Source organism: Columba livia, chromosome 8 (assembly GCF_036013475.1).
Source record: "Columba livia isolate bColLiv1 breed racing homer chromosome 8, bColLiv1.pat.W.v2, whole genome shotgun sequence".
In the NCBI taxonomy this organism is placed as follows: domain Eukaryota; kingdom Metazoa; phylum Chordata; class Aves; order Columbiformes; family Columbidae; genus Columba; species Columba livia.
Genome location: NC_088609.1, coordinates 16169743 through 16183625, shown reverse-complemented (window position 1 = coordinate 16183625; position 13883 = coordinate 16169743). Strand labels below are relative to the sequence as shown.

At 42.4% G+C, this 13883-nt stretch overlaps 1 long non-coding RNA gene across 6 annotated transcripts in view; it reads right to left on the bottom strand.

Annotated features, from left to right (window-relative positions):
- Window positions 1-13883, bottom strand: part of LOC110362682 (uncharacterized) — a 143808-nt gene that overhangs the window by 74638 nt on the left and 55287 nt on the right. For all 6 annotated transcript variants that reach the window (XR_010474298.1, XR_010474297.1, XR_010474299.1 and 3 more), the window contains one exon: window positions 8774-8835. This is a non-coding gene — a long non-coding RNA (uncharacterized LOC110362682). The remainder of the gene's footprint in view (window positions 1-8773; window positions 8836-13883) is intronic.

The following is a 13883-nucleotide window of genomic DNA, read 5'->3' as shown; positions in this document are numbered from 1 at the left end:
GCCCAGAGGCCAACTGCAATACAGCAGAACAGCAAATGGTTGAACTAACACAACTCCTGAATGGAGCAGAACCTGAACAGGTCTAAAAAGCCAGAAAACTCAACTCCCCCATTATATACAAAGGGCGACGTGCTAATGGTACGGAACATTTTAATTCATTAGCCTGGCTGTCAGTCAAGGTCTGCCCCATCTATGCTCCCCTTCCTAGCTGCCTCACACCTGAAGAAAAAAAGCCCAGAAATATCTTGGTCCCCCAGACAATGGCTAAGATATCCGTAAGTTCTTACATTTTCTTCATTACAACTCAAAACCACTGGAAAACTACTTGAAGAAAACAACCTCTATACTGAGGTGCTACCTTATTATTCTCAAACTAAATCCAAACAATGACTGTGCTAGCTATGAAAAAGAAAAAATTCTAACTGCGTGAAGAAAATTGACTTGATTTCAGTCAAACCAACACACCCAGAGAAGTGATTCGGGATGACATCACCAATCACCAGCCCAAGGCTTGATGTTCTCACAACACGCCAGGGAAATCCCTTGGCAAAGGACTGGGAAAACACTAAGACAACTTCTTCTATCGTCTGATTACCTTCTATCCATCTGAGTGACAGCTCCCACCATCTGCTTTTGTAACGCTCAATGCCAGACATAGCTACACTCCCAGGGGCAGGAGGAGTGTACTTCTCAGATGGGAGATTAAATATAGCTGTCCTCAGCTTTAGCAATTTAAGGATTTGAAGTCATTTTGAAACAATTAAAGGTAGACAAAAGAAATAAAGCATCCAAGCACTAGGAATGTAGAACATAAATACTCTACTAGCTGTAGCTTACTAAGATGATCTTGGCAGGTATCAGACTCCTGATGCTTGGCACCGTCTGTTTGACTCAGTCTTTGTGACTGAAGTTCTAAATACCAATCCTTTTCACCCCTGGATTTGAATCAAGATGGTGTGACTGCTAACCACCAGCCATCTTTGGCAGCAGACTCTTTTTGAGCCCAGCAGAGATAGATGGGCAGACAGAAAGAAGGGTTAGGTAGAGCAGCCCCATCTCTTCATTTCCCATACCTGGTATTTGCAACTCAGCCCCAGGACAAACCTTAGCTATCCTGTTTAGACAGTACAAGTAGATGTTTGGCTGTTTTCAAGTTTAGGGCAGGACTGGTATCCCTGGGGACATTGCCCCCATTCCCCTTTGTTTCTGCCCAGGGTTGTACGCAGAGAGTGTGATCCGTCCTCCAAATGTGGCAGTATAGAGCTGCTGCCAGGCTCTGCTTAACAGCCAAGCCACAGATATGAAGAAGTGGCAGAAAGCAGAAGAGTATTTCCCACTTCCCACTGCCAGACCTCCTTATCAACCAAGAATAGGAATGCCTGCGCTGGAAAGTGGACATCTGGAGAACCACAGACATGGGATGAACCACCCACATGTATTCTGATGTAGTTTTGCCACCAACAGGAAAAACTATCTCCACTCTGATTTCAACAGTTTTCTACCATCACTTCTCTCAAAAGCCAATTGGACACATTTATTCTCTAAGGACTGCTATTTAATAGAGGACCATCTGTTGTAATTGAGACCTGCATTGTGACCTGGTTCCAGCAGCAATCCTGGAGTGAGGCTGCTGGTACTTGTTCCACCAAAGAAAACAGCAAATCATTGTGTTAAACCACATGCGACCTTCATACATGGCTGTCAGTAGTGACCTTCACAAGGGAAAGGAGATGGCATTCAAGTGATTATTTCCATGACTCACAGGGAATAACACAAAAACATTTAAGGTAGGATTAGTCTCCTCTAGCATTTGGTACCTGATAGCTGCTCAGTCTAACTAATCATCTATGTTCTCACTAAACAACGGGGAGAGATAAGTATGCAAAGAAAATTGTTTATCTCTGAAACCCATTCATCTAGTTTAGGGTGAGAGAAAGAATCCTCTGGAGATGACATTTTCTTCATGGCCTAGTCAAGGGGTCACTGCATGGAACTGGGATGATTTTCAATCAGTTTCTTACCAATTACTGGGCCCTTTGGTGGCAATCACGACATTGATGTACTTCGGAGTAAATTGTTAATTCCTGGAACAAATTATTAGAGAAGGTGAAGAATGGTCCATCTGGTACTTTTGCATCCAAGACTTGCATACTCGACAAATACCCAATTAGTATAAGCATAAAGTGTGGGTTTGTAGCAATGCCTTGTAATACCGAAAGACTCCACTTTTCATAACTAGCCACCTCTCTGGCCAGGCAACATTTTGTCACACAGGGTGTTTCAAAATCCCCACTCAAGCTGTTGTAGAGTAAACAGCTGATTATACTAAAAGTACCGAGACTTATTCAGATCAATTTTTTAAATACAATGCTGAAAGCCAGAGACAAAGACCAGGGTACGCTGGTCTTAACTGCAAAGAACAATACAAGAACTTTACTAAAGCTTAGGGATGGATTCTGGCACAGACACTTCCTATTTGCCACCCTCCTTTCTGCAGTCACTGCAGAAAGTTACGAGATACATCAAACCCAGAAACAAATTGAAAATAGAAACTGAGACACTAAGTATGCAGAAACTCAAAGATGGCCTATTATGTAATTATTGTTAGTGGCACAGGAGAAACTGAAACAGATTATTTCTGTCTGTGTCAAATAAGAGAAGCTTCAGAGTGCCCCTTCATACACAAACAACTGATACCAGAAGGAAATTTAAGCAGGATAAGTTGGCAGCAGTACTTTACAATAGTATGGGTAGGCATCAGGATATGAAAGAGGATGGCTGATTTTAACATGAATGTGTTGCAACTCATTTTGAATCAATAAAATTACACTGAGTAAAACGAAGGGTTCTTGTCCAGTGCTGGAAATCAGATTTGTGCTCTGTAGCTTATCCCTACACAGTAACACTTGACTTAGCAATTCCCACAGTGCTGTGCAGCTCTGTCTCCTCTTCTTTCAGTGCTCTACATGGGGTAACCCGCTGCTTTGCCTCAAGTCCCATGCATCCTTCCCTATGGCAGAGGTTCTGCCTGTCTGAACACTGCTGCAATGAGCACAAGGCAAACAGCCTTCATCTCCCAACGAGCTCAGATCTGCCTGCAGCTATAGACCATCCATCCCCAAGCCCCCTCCAAAAAAAGTCAGGAGGAAGTATCCATAATGAATTGCATGCTGTTGACTAGAAAGTGGCAATGTTATTAAAAAGATCAAAGACATGAGTATGCTGTCAGCAGCAGAATTGTTATTAAAATAGACAGAAATAAAAAAGGTAACCAGAACAACCAATTAATAGAAGGACTTAGAGCCTGAATAAAGTGGGGCTGCTTACACAGGAAAAGAGGTGTCCAAGAGAGACAACAATAATGAGAGAAAGCAGACTGGGAATCTGTGTTATCCTCTCTTGCAAGTAGAATGAGATATATATTTAAAAAAAAAAAAAAAAGATGGCTTATGCAAAACTAGTAAAAGGAAATGCTCCATCACACAGTGCAGAATCGAGCACAGAGCCCTTGATCTCAGAAGTGCCATGTAAAGGGCCAGGTGTGGAGAGAGAGTGGTGCATTTGGTCTCAGGAGTGTGCTGGAAGGGCTCTATGCCATACCCATCCCCTGTCCTCCCCTCAGAATCACAGAATGTTACGGATTCAAAGGGACCTCAAAAGATCATCTAGTCCAATCCCCCTGCTGGAGCAGGAACACCTAGATGAGGCTACACAGGAATGTGTCCAGGCGGGTTTTGAATGTCTCCAGATTATTAATATTCCTTTTCTCCTGCCTGACTTGGTCCTATCTGGATAATAGTTCCTTCAGGATAAATGTCCCTCCAGGACAGCCTCCCTCCCCAGCACCTACACTCCTCCACTCAAGGCCCCTCTCCTGCTCTTTTACTGAACAGCATTTGGGATTGGGAACCCTCAAAGAGACAGTTCAAAAGACAGGAAGCAAAGTCAAAAGGCTGTGTTGAAAGCTTCCTGCCTTCTCTTATTCTGGGGAGTTTCTTCCCATTCTATGCTCGTCATCTATGAGGAGGAAGACTGAAAAGCCAAAAAATGCCTAAGCACCCACAGACACTCAGTACTGACCCCTCAAGTGCTGTTCAGTTGTCTGTCTGGAAAGCATTGCAGCCAGCAAGAACGGCAAGACAGGAAACCTCCCCCATTCATTTCAATCGCAGGTTTGAAGCCAGAAAATAACTCTCTTTTTGCAGATGTCAGAAGACGCTTTAATAGTAGCAGAGCAGTACATTATCTGGATAATAAAAAGCCTTCTATAAATAAAAACAGGAAAAAATGACACACACTCTTAGCTTCTTTAGCTGAGCACGCTAGTAGGTAGTTTGCTAATACTTTTGATATCTGAACCACTTTGGCCATATGTCTGTAAAGAACAGGCCTTCCTCAGAAGTATTTCCAAACAGTTTAATGCTTTACTGTCTTAGTGGTTGTGTCTATACTTCAGGTTTGTGACCTCCAAAGCACATCTCAACCACATGCCATTCACAGACAAGGGTCTACCTTGCTTAAAACACCAGGGCAGAATTTGAACACTGATCTCCTGGGAAAACTGGATCCACATTCAGGATTATAGTCCTTATCATTGTGTGGCAAATACAGCCTCACCTATACTATTAAAACCCAGAAAATTACCAGGTACTTTATCCTTGAAGTTGAGATGCATTGGCTGCATTGTGGTTATGTGTGATAAATTGTTCAAAGACCAGTTACCAAGCTCAGCTTGCAATCAGATAAACTCAGTGATGGGTAAGCCTCCAGATTTATTCCTTGTTTAACAACTGGAGCATTACCCAACTCATGACATGGAAACATTAAGCATTTGATGAGCAGAAGTCTAAGATTATTTGTTACATGGTGTAAGCGTTAAGAGCAATACTGACAGCCAGTCATTCAAGACTGCTCAGGAGCCATGGTAATTCATGATGTACTTGTGGTCTGTGTTGCAGCTTTGGTTGCAGGAGATGGTGAACGATTAGATGTAAAGATGACAGTGAGCCTTTCCCTCTGCCTTTCAGACTTCTCTTTTGGCACTGCTGTCAAAGCCCTTGAGGAATTCTGAACTCTCACACACACAGGGGTTTTTGTGCTCATTTCATCATGCAGCCTATGTACACAAGCAGCACCACACACAGTCTAATGGGTACTGCAGATAAATTATTTTCTTTTAAAAGAGGCTGAGCACCTATCTCTGGTATCTCAGAACACCTTGCTTCCAGGTCACTGCTAGCTTGCATTGTGGCAGTGCCACTTCCCATGCGTAACACATGTTCGTTACCTCTTTCCCTTCCACACTTTTGTTTTTTACACATGATGAAATATTTGACCGCAATACAAACAGATAAGAAAAGCAGGCTAGACTACCAAAGGTCACACTAGCTATTTTGACACTCTCACATTCACACCAGGATCTTTTATTGCTGCCTCCTGCACCACTTCACTGCTTGATTTCTTTGGAAATTGTCCAACACAAGTACAGTCTATGAGTGCCTTGAATTAGCCCAGCATTGGAGGAGATGGATTCTGTTGGTACAGTGTCTGTTTTCTTTAATGAAATAGCAAGAAAATGACACCATGCTGTTTCACATAGGCATGCACTTAGATACAAGAACATGAAGAATACAGCAGGGTTTGTGACAAAGGAGAAATTCTTGCATAAGAAAAGCCAAGGAACTCAGAACTTCCTCATGATGTGAAATCAGTGCAGGAACAGCACTCTACCTTTGACAGAGTGAAAGGGATGAGACTGCATCTGCATTCTTATGAACAATATTTGTTACTGAGAACATCTGCCCTGTATATGAGTCACAGCAGTCTCAGTAGCCTGGCTGTCCCATGGGCTCACCTGGAAGCGCCCTGGACCCTGCCACTGTGCCTAACTCACCTCCAACACCTGCTGCACTTGTCCAGGAAAGCTCTGACAGGGGAGATGCAGCAGCTGCCATGGATGACTGATGACAGTGCCTCCCTATCCTTTCCATTAAAAGATATCTCTTAGGTCCAATTTGAATATTCCTCCACTACAACAGTTCATGACTTTTTGCCCTCTCCACCATGGATCTGGAGTACAATTTATCTTCCTTCCTGCATGTCCTTATTTGCACACTGTTGTGACCCTACTGAGCCTTCTCTTCTTATGTGGAATAGACCCAGTTAATTTGATCTATGAAAGCATATATTTAATATCCCCCTGGAAGAAAAAGCAAGTTCCTATTCCACTTCAGAAACAAAAGTTTTCAAGTGGAGTTCCTAGGGCACAGCCTTTACTTCTGGTGATAACATAAGCTGTGATAGCTCAGGCTCCAGATCTTAGAATGAAACTAGTAGCCAAGAAGCTCTTACCCTAAAGTTAAACATTTCTTTGATCTGAAGTTAAAGACAGACCAAACATGGAAATCCAGACTCATTTCCTCTCTGCAGGGTCTACATTAGGCAGATGTAAAGGAAGTGTGTTGTTGATATCCAAAATGAGCCATTAGGAGGAAGTAAATTATGCTTCCTGCAACTGTTTCTGCGTCCTGAATGGACGTAGGTGGACTACCACAATTCAAATAAAACAGCTGCTCAGGAGGCAGCTGTAAACAGAGAGAGGTCACAGAGAAATCAGACAATGCTCTCACTACACTGCTCCTGTATCCCAAAGGCTGCACAGCACTTCACCACTGCACCTCCTGGTCAGCTTGCTCCTGCCCAGCTCCAACCCTACCCCAACTACCCACAGCCTGACCCATGGCTCCCAAACAACCTTGCTTGTCAACACCAGCTCCCCCTTCCAGACCCACAGACACACCAGATCTTCCACATCAATACGCTGCCCCTCTGCTGTGCATTTTATCCTGCTTGCCTCTTTGTGATTTTCTTTTTTTTTTTTTTTTTTTTTAACTTAGAAACTAGCAGCACTCAGAGTCCAAGGCAACTCCTTGGTGCTTGGTTCTGTTAACAGTAAAACTGTTTGGGTGCAAAGGAGAAATTACATGGCAAACCCACAGTCCAGACATGGATAGAGACAGACTCACTTAAGACACAGACACAGTCACAGCACTTGGCTGTTAAACAGGAACGCGTTTCTGCCGAGGAGAGACAGACAGATCCTCGTAATTTGGTTGGCTTTGGATTAATTTTTGCTTTAATTGCAAAAAGTGTACTTTCCTGTAAACTATGTGGTTTCTCAGCCAAATTCAAATGAGCACTCCAGAGACAGGCAGAAAACCCTGATCAGTACAGGAGCTGCAGAGGGATCAATCGGATCAGCAAGGAACACTGCCTGCAGCTCCAAACAGGAGGTGAACTGAGCAGTTGCAGCTAGTGTGAATGAGTCTGGCAAACTGACAGCTAACTGAAAACAGCATTTAAACAGGAGGTATTCGCATTTCACATCATTCCCTGGTAAAAGAGGAAAGACCAGGAAAGAGCACAGTAATTGCCAATCACATACTAATACTGGGAATTTGTGTGTGTTTCCGAAATAAGAAAAACTCTCAAAGTCTTTACAACTGACAAATAAGCCAAAGTGTTTGTGAATGCTCGAGATATGCTCACCCACACCAAAAACTTAGTTTGAGATTTCATTGTGGGTAGTTCCAAAAAGACACTGTCAAAAAACCCCAAAACATCAGTCGCTGAAGTTTAAAAATGTCTGTGTTTCCCCACACATTTTCAGATAGTTTAAAGATATATTGTTGTTCTAACTTCAAAAAGTGAAATGTGTGCTTCTCACATTACAGATAAATAAAATTCAGGGTGAAGGGTGAGATGATAAATTTGCTCAAATATTCACGATAGTGAAATCTGAAGGTGACTGTGAAGAGTCACAGAGGGCTCTTGTGGTCCAGGGTAAGTCAAGAAAAAACCAGCAAATTAATTTCAAAATCAGTAAGTGCTATCTAATACAACTTGGGAAGAAAACCTGCCAACATACACATATGTTAATAGTTACTAAATTAATTGGGAAGGAGAACCCAATGTTCTTGTGCAGAACACTGAAGACACAAACTCAGCACTCATGAGATATGACAGAGCATTAGGGGAAGATACACTAAAATTAGAAAGGCAAAGAGAGGGGCAAGGTGAAAAAGCAAAAGCTTAGAAGCTTGAGATTATGTAAAGAAGGATTTTTCAGTTTGGAAAACTTTACTAGAGGAGGAGCAGGCAGTAGGCAGACATACAACTGTAAGTGAAAAGAAGATAAAAAAACAGGGATTATTTATTTCTCATGGCACAAAATCTAGGGGCAACCGATGACATTTTCAGGCAGCAGATTTATAAGAAACAAAAAGAAATGTTTTGCCCTACTGCATACTACTACACCGACTGTGCAAGCTCTGATGGAAAACTACAAATGCCAAAAATACAAGCAGATTTGAAAAAACATTGGACAACAAAATGCAGTCTTCCAAAATCTGTAAACATTAAGCCCATAAACATGACACAACCACTGTAAATCAGAGATTCCTGAAAGTAAAACAGTGCAGATGCTGCTGTCTTCTGAAAGTGTTCCCCGTCAGCTCTTCTCAGGGCTAGAATCAGGGGCCAGGTAGGATTGGCTTTGATGCTTACAGAAGAGCCCTCATTATGGCAAGCAAAACTATCTACCTCCTAGAGAAGGGAGGTTTCTCTTATACGCACACAGATGCAAACCTGTTCTCCTGAAAACAGCCAATTTCAGTACAAAGCACTTTTGAGATTTTTTTGAAAGATCTAGCTGATACCTGAACAACAATTTTCTCTGTTCCTACTGGAGAGTTAACACCATCTGGAATCTTACCTGGGAGGAGAGCATGGACTGTCGAGTGTTCAGCAGGCTGTATTTCAGAAAGGCCAACAGGTCTGAAACAGAGAAAACAAGGAGAGATGAAAGAGTAAGCACAAGAGATCACAGAAAAATACAGCAGGAGCTCTTGAGAAGCTCATTGTATTGTGCGTGGTGCCAACTCAGCTGTTTGCAGAGAGGTTAATACCAGGAGCTGAACAGTCATGAGAACACAGCACAAAAAGCCAATTTTCTGTGAATCAAGCCAAAATATTTTTCATCTCAAGCAGCAGTTCAGCCTGGAAATATCTGCCCAAGCAACGGAAACTTGGGGGAAACTTCAACAACTGAGAAGCTGGGCTAACAACTCAGGCCTTGCTGCCCACTTTGCAGGGGCTGGGTTGTCCCTCAGGCTACCTCAATTTCAATAGTCACACTGGCAGCTTCTGAAGGCAAGACTTTGTGTCTTGGCTACTCCTGATGTCTAAGGAGCCCAAAACATTTGACAGCCCTTCATTATTTGTGTCCTCTTCACAACATGGAGATGTTTCTGTTTTGGAGACAGAGGGATTAATATGAGTTGTTCGATGGCAGAAGAAATTCTTCAAAGTAAGGTGGACCACCTCACTCCAGCAGCCCAGGTCCCAGGGGCTGCTGTGACACTGATGCACATGCAAACTGCATTTTGCAGCTGCAGAGTTTTGAACAAAATCTCAGACCACAGAATGAAGTTTCTTACATGTGGGAGGAAGATGCCAGAAAACTGTAGGTGTGTAAAGCACGTGAGTGAAATACTAGAAATCTCACCTAGGTCTTCCCTTTATAATAGGGGGTATCAAGTTCCCACTGCCAGGTCTATGAGCAGGTTAAGCTTTGTTTATGCAAGTGCAGATCTGTCTGACTTTAGGACAGGCGGTAAAGAGCAGTGAGAATGGGGAGAATTCAGATGGCTCATTTTGTGTACGCTGCCTCTTGTTGCCCCAGGAGAACAGGGCCAGTCTCCCCCCCTTTTCCAATTCACTCTGCCCACCACAGTAATATATTTGATTACATTCACCCACTGGTGATAAACAGACAAGCAGGGAAAGCAGAAGTGCCCCTTTCACAGACAATCCTGAAATCCACTTGGTATAACCACACACCAATTCTTAAACACCAAATCTCCCTAACACCTACCAGCAAAGCTAAAACACAACAGATTTTTGTCTGTTACTAGGGCATGAGATATGCAGTTCCTTAACACAGCTTCAATACAAATATTCAGAATTTACAGTATAAAATACAAAACAAGTCTCAGATTTATTTTTAGGACTCCCTAGGCATCTAGACTCTCCGTCTCGGAACCAGTGAAACATGGGAGGATTGAAACTAGAGTTACACAGGAACTTAGAAGCCCTGCAGAGTAGTTTTATGACAGCTAAGATATATTTCATCATACTGGCCACTACTAAAACAGAGAATGGGTGAAATCTCTTCTGTGAAAGGAAATCAGTGGAAGTTTTAGCATTGATTTGAACAGGGTCTGGACTTCAGCCCTTACGATGAGAGGCACAGAGAAAGATGCAGAAAAGCAGGCAAGTCGCAGATGACGTTCAGAGGTGATGCATTAGTTGCAGGGGTTTAGCACAGTACCGAGAATTAAATTGTGTTTTGTTTTGCTTTGCTTTCTTTAAAGGAGAAAATATGTGTTCCTTGTTGTGTTTATGTTTGGATAGGACATAATGGCAAGGTAATTTTCATACAGGAACTGAAGTTTCCACAAAACCAAATAATCAAATGCCACTCTCTCGGTCCTCTGCCTCCCCCCCCACCCCCCCGTTTTTTTTTTTTAATTTTAACTTTCTGTGAAGAAAATTATGAAGCAAAGTTTTGGTCAGATCACTCATTTCTAACTCAATATTCCACTTTCTTGAACTGTAATGCAGCTGTTTCACTTCAAGGCAATATCAGATAATGCAGAGCTACACTTCCCTCACAGTCTGGAAAAAGTTACTCTTACTATGCTCTTTGGAGGAATGTATGTCTTCGTAATGTTAAATGAATTTCTGATTAAACCAAGCCCTGTATAACGCTGCAGGAGCCAAAATGAGTACAGAGTACTCAGCTGGAAGATCAGCCCCGAGACAGACTGTTATCAAAGGTTAAAACGCCAGCACCATGCTCAGAAGCTGTAAGACTCATGAGCTAATATGCTTTTGGGAAAACTGCACTTAATAGTGAACTAGAAGGAAAAACACAAGTCTGTAACTCAGTTTTTTAAACCAAACTATTTTGACCTGGGAAAATATCAAAAATATATCAATGTTTTAAAATACACTTTTTCCTGACACATTTCAGTCTAACAATAACATTTCCAAGTTTTGTCTTGATTTGGAAATTCAAAATTTTGCTCAGCTTATTCTGTGATTTTGCAAGTCATTGTGATGGCCAAACAGAGACTAAACAAGAACACATGGCCTCCTCGAACCCGCCTAAACCTCTCTGACCTGTCTCTTGAGAAAAGGATAAGAAGTCTCTCCTGGGATTAACATAGTCACTAATTCAAGGCAATCAAGTGATTTTGATTTTTAATAGAAGCACTTCCGGGATGTATTCATCCCAGTTACAGAAAAAAGTGAAACGCTTTCCTGTCTAGACAGTAGCGCTGTGCCTAAGAGCAGCTACTTGTGATGGCTCAGAAGCAGACAAAACCTTCTGCACTGCCAATTCACCTGACTGTGCAACTCTTCTGAGAAATCTCAGGCAGCTTTTTCCGATTAGGACAGCCTTGCAGCCTTATTTGGACTAAAATCTACAGGACTGCTAGGCTACATTGTTAAAGACCGTCAATACTTTTTCGTTTTCTTCCTTCATAAAAATAATGGAGACTTTAAAGCAAACACTCACCTGTCAGCGGGTTTGCTCTGGACAGAGGCATAATCTAAAACTAAAGGGAAAGCGGAACAGCAGTGGTGCCCATCTTCTCTGTGACAACTTGGCAGCTAGACCACCTGCTGACAAAGACCAGATCTCTAAATGTGCCTGAGCCTGAAAAATCAGCAGAGGTACTTTTACGTGTTTACAGATGTTTGGATTCTAACCTTACAACTGTGAATTCAAACCACGCTAATTACAGCAAGCTGAGAACATGGCTTATCCATCTCAGAACATACAACTGGCTAGCGCAATACCTGCATTTACAGTCAAACCAAATGTTAAAACCAACAGGCCTGCCAGATTGTCCCATTCAAGCAAATGAGGATGCTGCAAACATAGAGCTGAAACAGGAGGATACAATTGCCCATGATTCGGTTTTCTGGCAAGAGACAGGCACACTGGGGAGCAGACACAGGCAATCCACCCTCTACTGGGGAAATGGCAAAGGTCTCGGTTCTAAGCCCGGAGAAGGCCCCTCAGTCCCAGTGCTCAAGAGATAAGAAGAATGTGTGGTAAGAGAAGAGCCAATAAGTGATATTAGTCATAAGTTATTTTGCTTAGTCCCTCACTTCTTCCAGCTGAGTGGAGACACCACTGGAAATAGTCTCCTTTCAAAAGAAAAACCTTGAGTCAGAAGAATTAAATAATTTCAATCTAGTTAAAAACTTTCCGATGTGATGGGTAACAGTTAAATCAAAGGATAGCCTGTACCTACAGTCATTAGGAAGATTAACCACAATCACAGTGACTGAAACCTTCCAGACTATCCCCAGAACTTCTTGTTGTGCAAACTGGAAGACAAAGTCTCTTTCCCCATACCACCCATGTAATTTTCCATGGTGGTGGCGTTCAAGATGAGGCTGAACACAGGAGCTAAGTAACAAACTGTGATGAAAGATGATGTGTCCTCCCAACACCGCCACTCTCCCAGAACCAGGAGGCAGTGGGTGGCAAAGTCCTAGATCACCTTGGAAAGGACAACAACTCAACAAGGGTACAAGGGGGGTAGAGAAAAAAGAAATACATTCTGATGTCCCAAAAACAACTTCCAACCAAAGACAGAATTATCCAGCTAGGACATGGACCCTGCAGCTGCTAGTTACCACAGGGAGCTCCTGCTCCTGCCACAAGAGCACAAGGTGACATGGCTCACTGCACCTACTTGCTCCAGAAAACCTGGTAGGAAACAAAGGCAGCCTGAGAAGGGAGTTTGAGGCTATCCTCAATGTTTTGGGATGCTGGGCTTCACACAGAGAGTTCTCAAAACATGTCAATACAGTCTTTTTTTGACTTACACAAACCAATAAGAAGGTGAAACAGGTTTCAACCCTCATTCTGCCTTACCCCTTCTGAAAAACCTCAGTTGAGTCAGAATGAGTCATTGCGCCGCTGCCCACTCATATGTTAAGAAAAAAAAAAAAAAAAAAAAGAAAAGAAGAAAAAGAACAAAAAGAACAGATATTATTGTGTTCTCTGTAGAGATTAAGTATAGTGCAATAGTTTCAGGTTCTGAGGAACAAAATGAAAAGCATCAACTAGCAATAGACTCTGAATGTTGGAATGAGAACAAGGCTGGAATAAGACCATACAGGTGAAGAGCAGGTTGTACAACCCAACAGGGATCCTTCTGCCATTGCTGGCCTGACTGCTGGGCTCCAGCTCTATTTTGGACAGTCTGTAACCCATATAAGGACAGACTGACAATACTCCTAAAGAAACTATTCTGCCCAAGAAAAAAATTTCAAATCATTACCACACAGTAGCAGCCCTAAAGAATCAAAGTGATGTGGTTTTAACTATCCTCTATCTCTGACAAGATAAGCAGTAGTAATTTCAGGTAGCAAGAGCTGGATTTAATTGACCAGACCATTGCAGAAATGGACAATATCACAACAAGCTCTACAGACAAGCAGAATTAACTGAACAGTCTGTTTTCTACCACTGTCTTTAAGACTGATGGTTGGCAAAAATAGATAGAGTTAGGACCCAGAAAGTAAGTCATCAAGAAGGATCATCATTATAAACCACTGCTGACCAGAGCAACCAGAAAACAGAATCTAAACATCTGCAACATTTGAGAAGAAAACTGAAGAGGGAGAAAATACAAGGTCCTAAGCAGCCAGCACCTGCCACGGATAACAGAAATGCTAAGGAGAGGATGACCTAAGACCTCTAGGGATGACAGGCAGGGAATTTCAGCAAAACATGA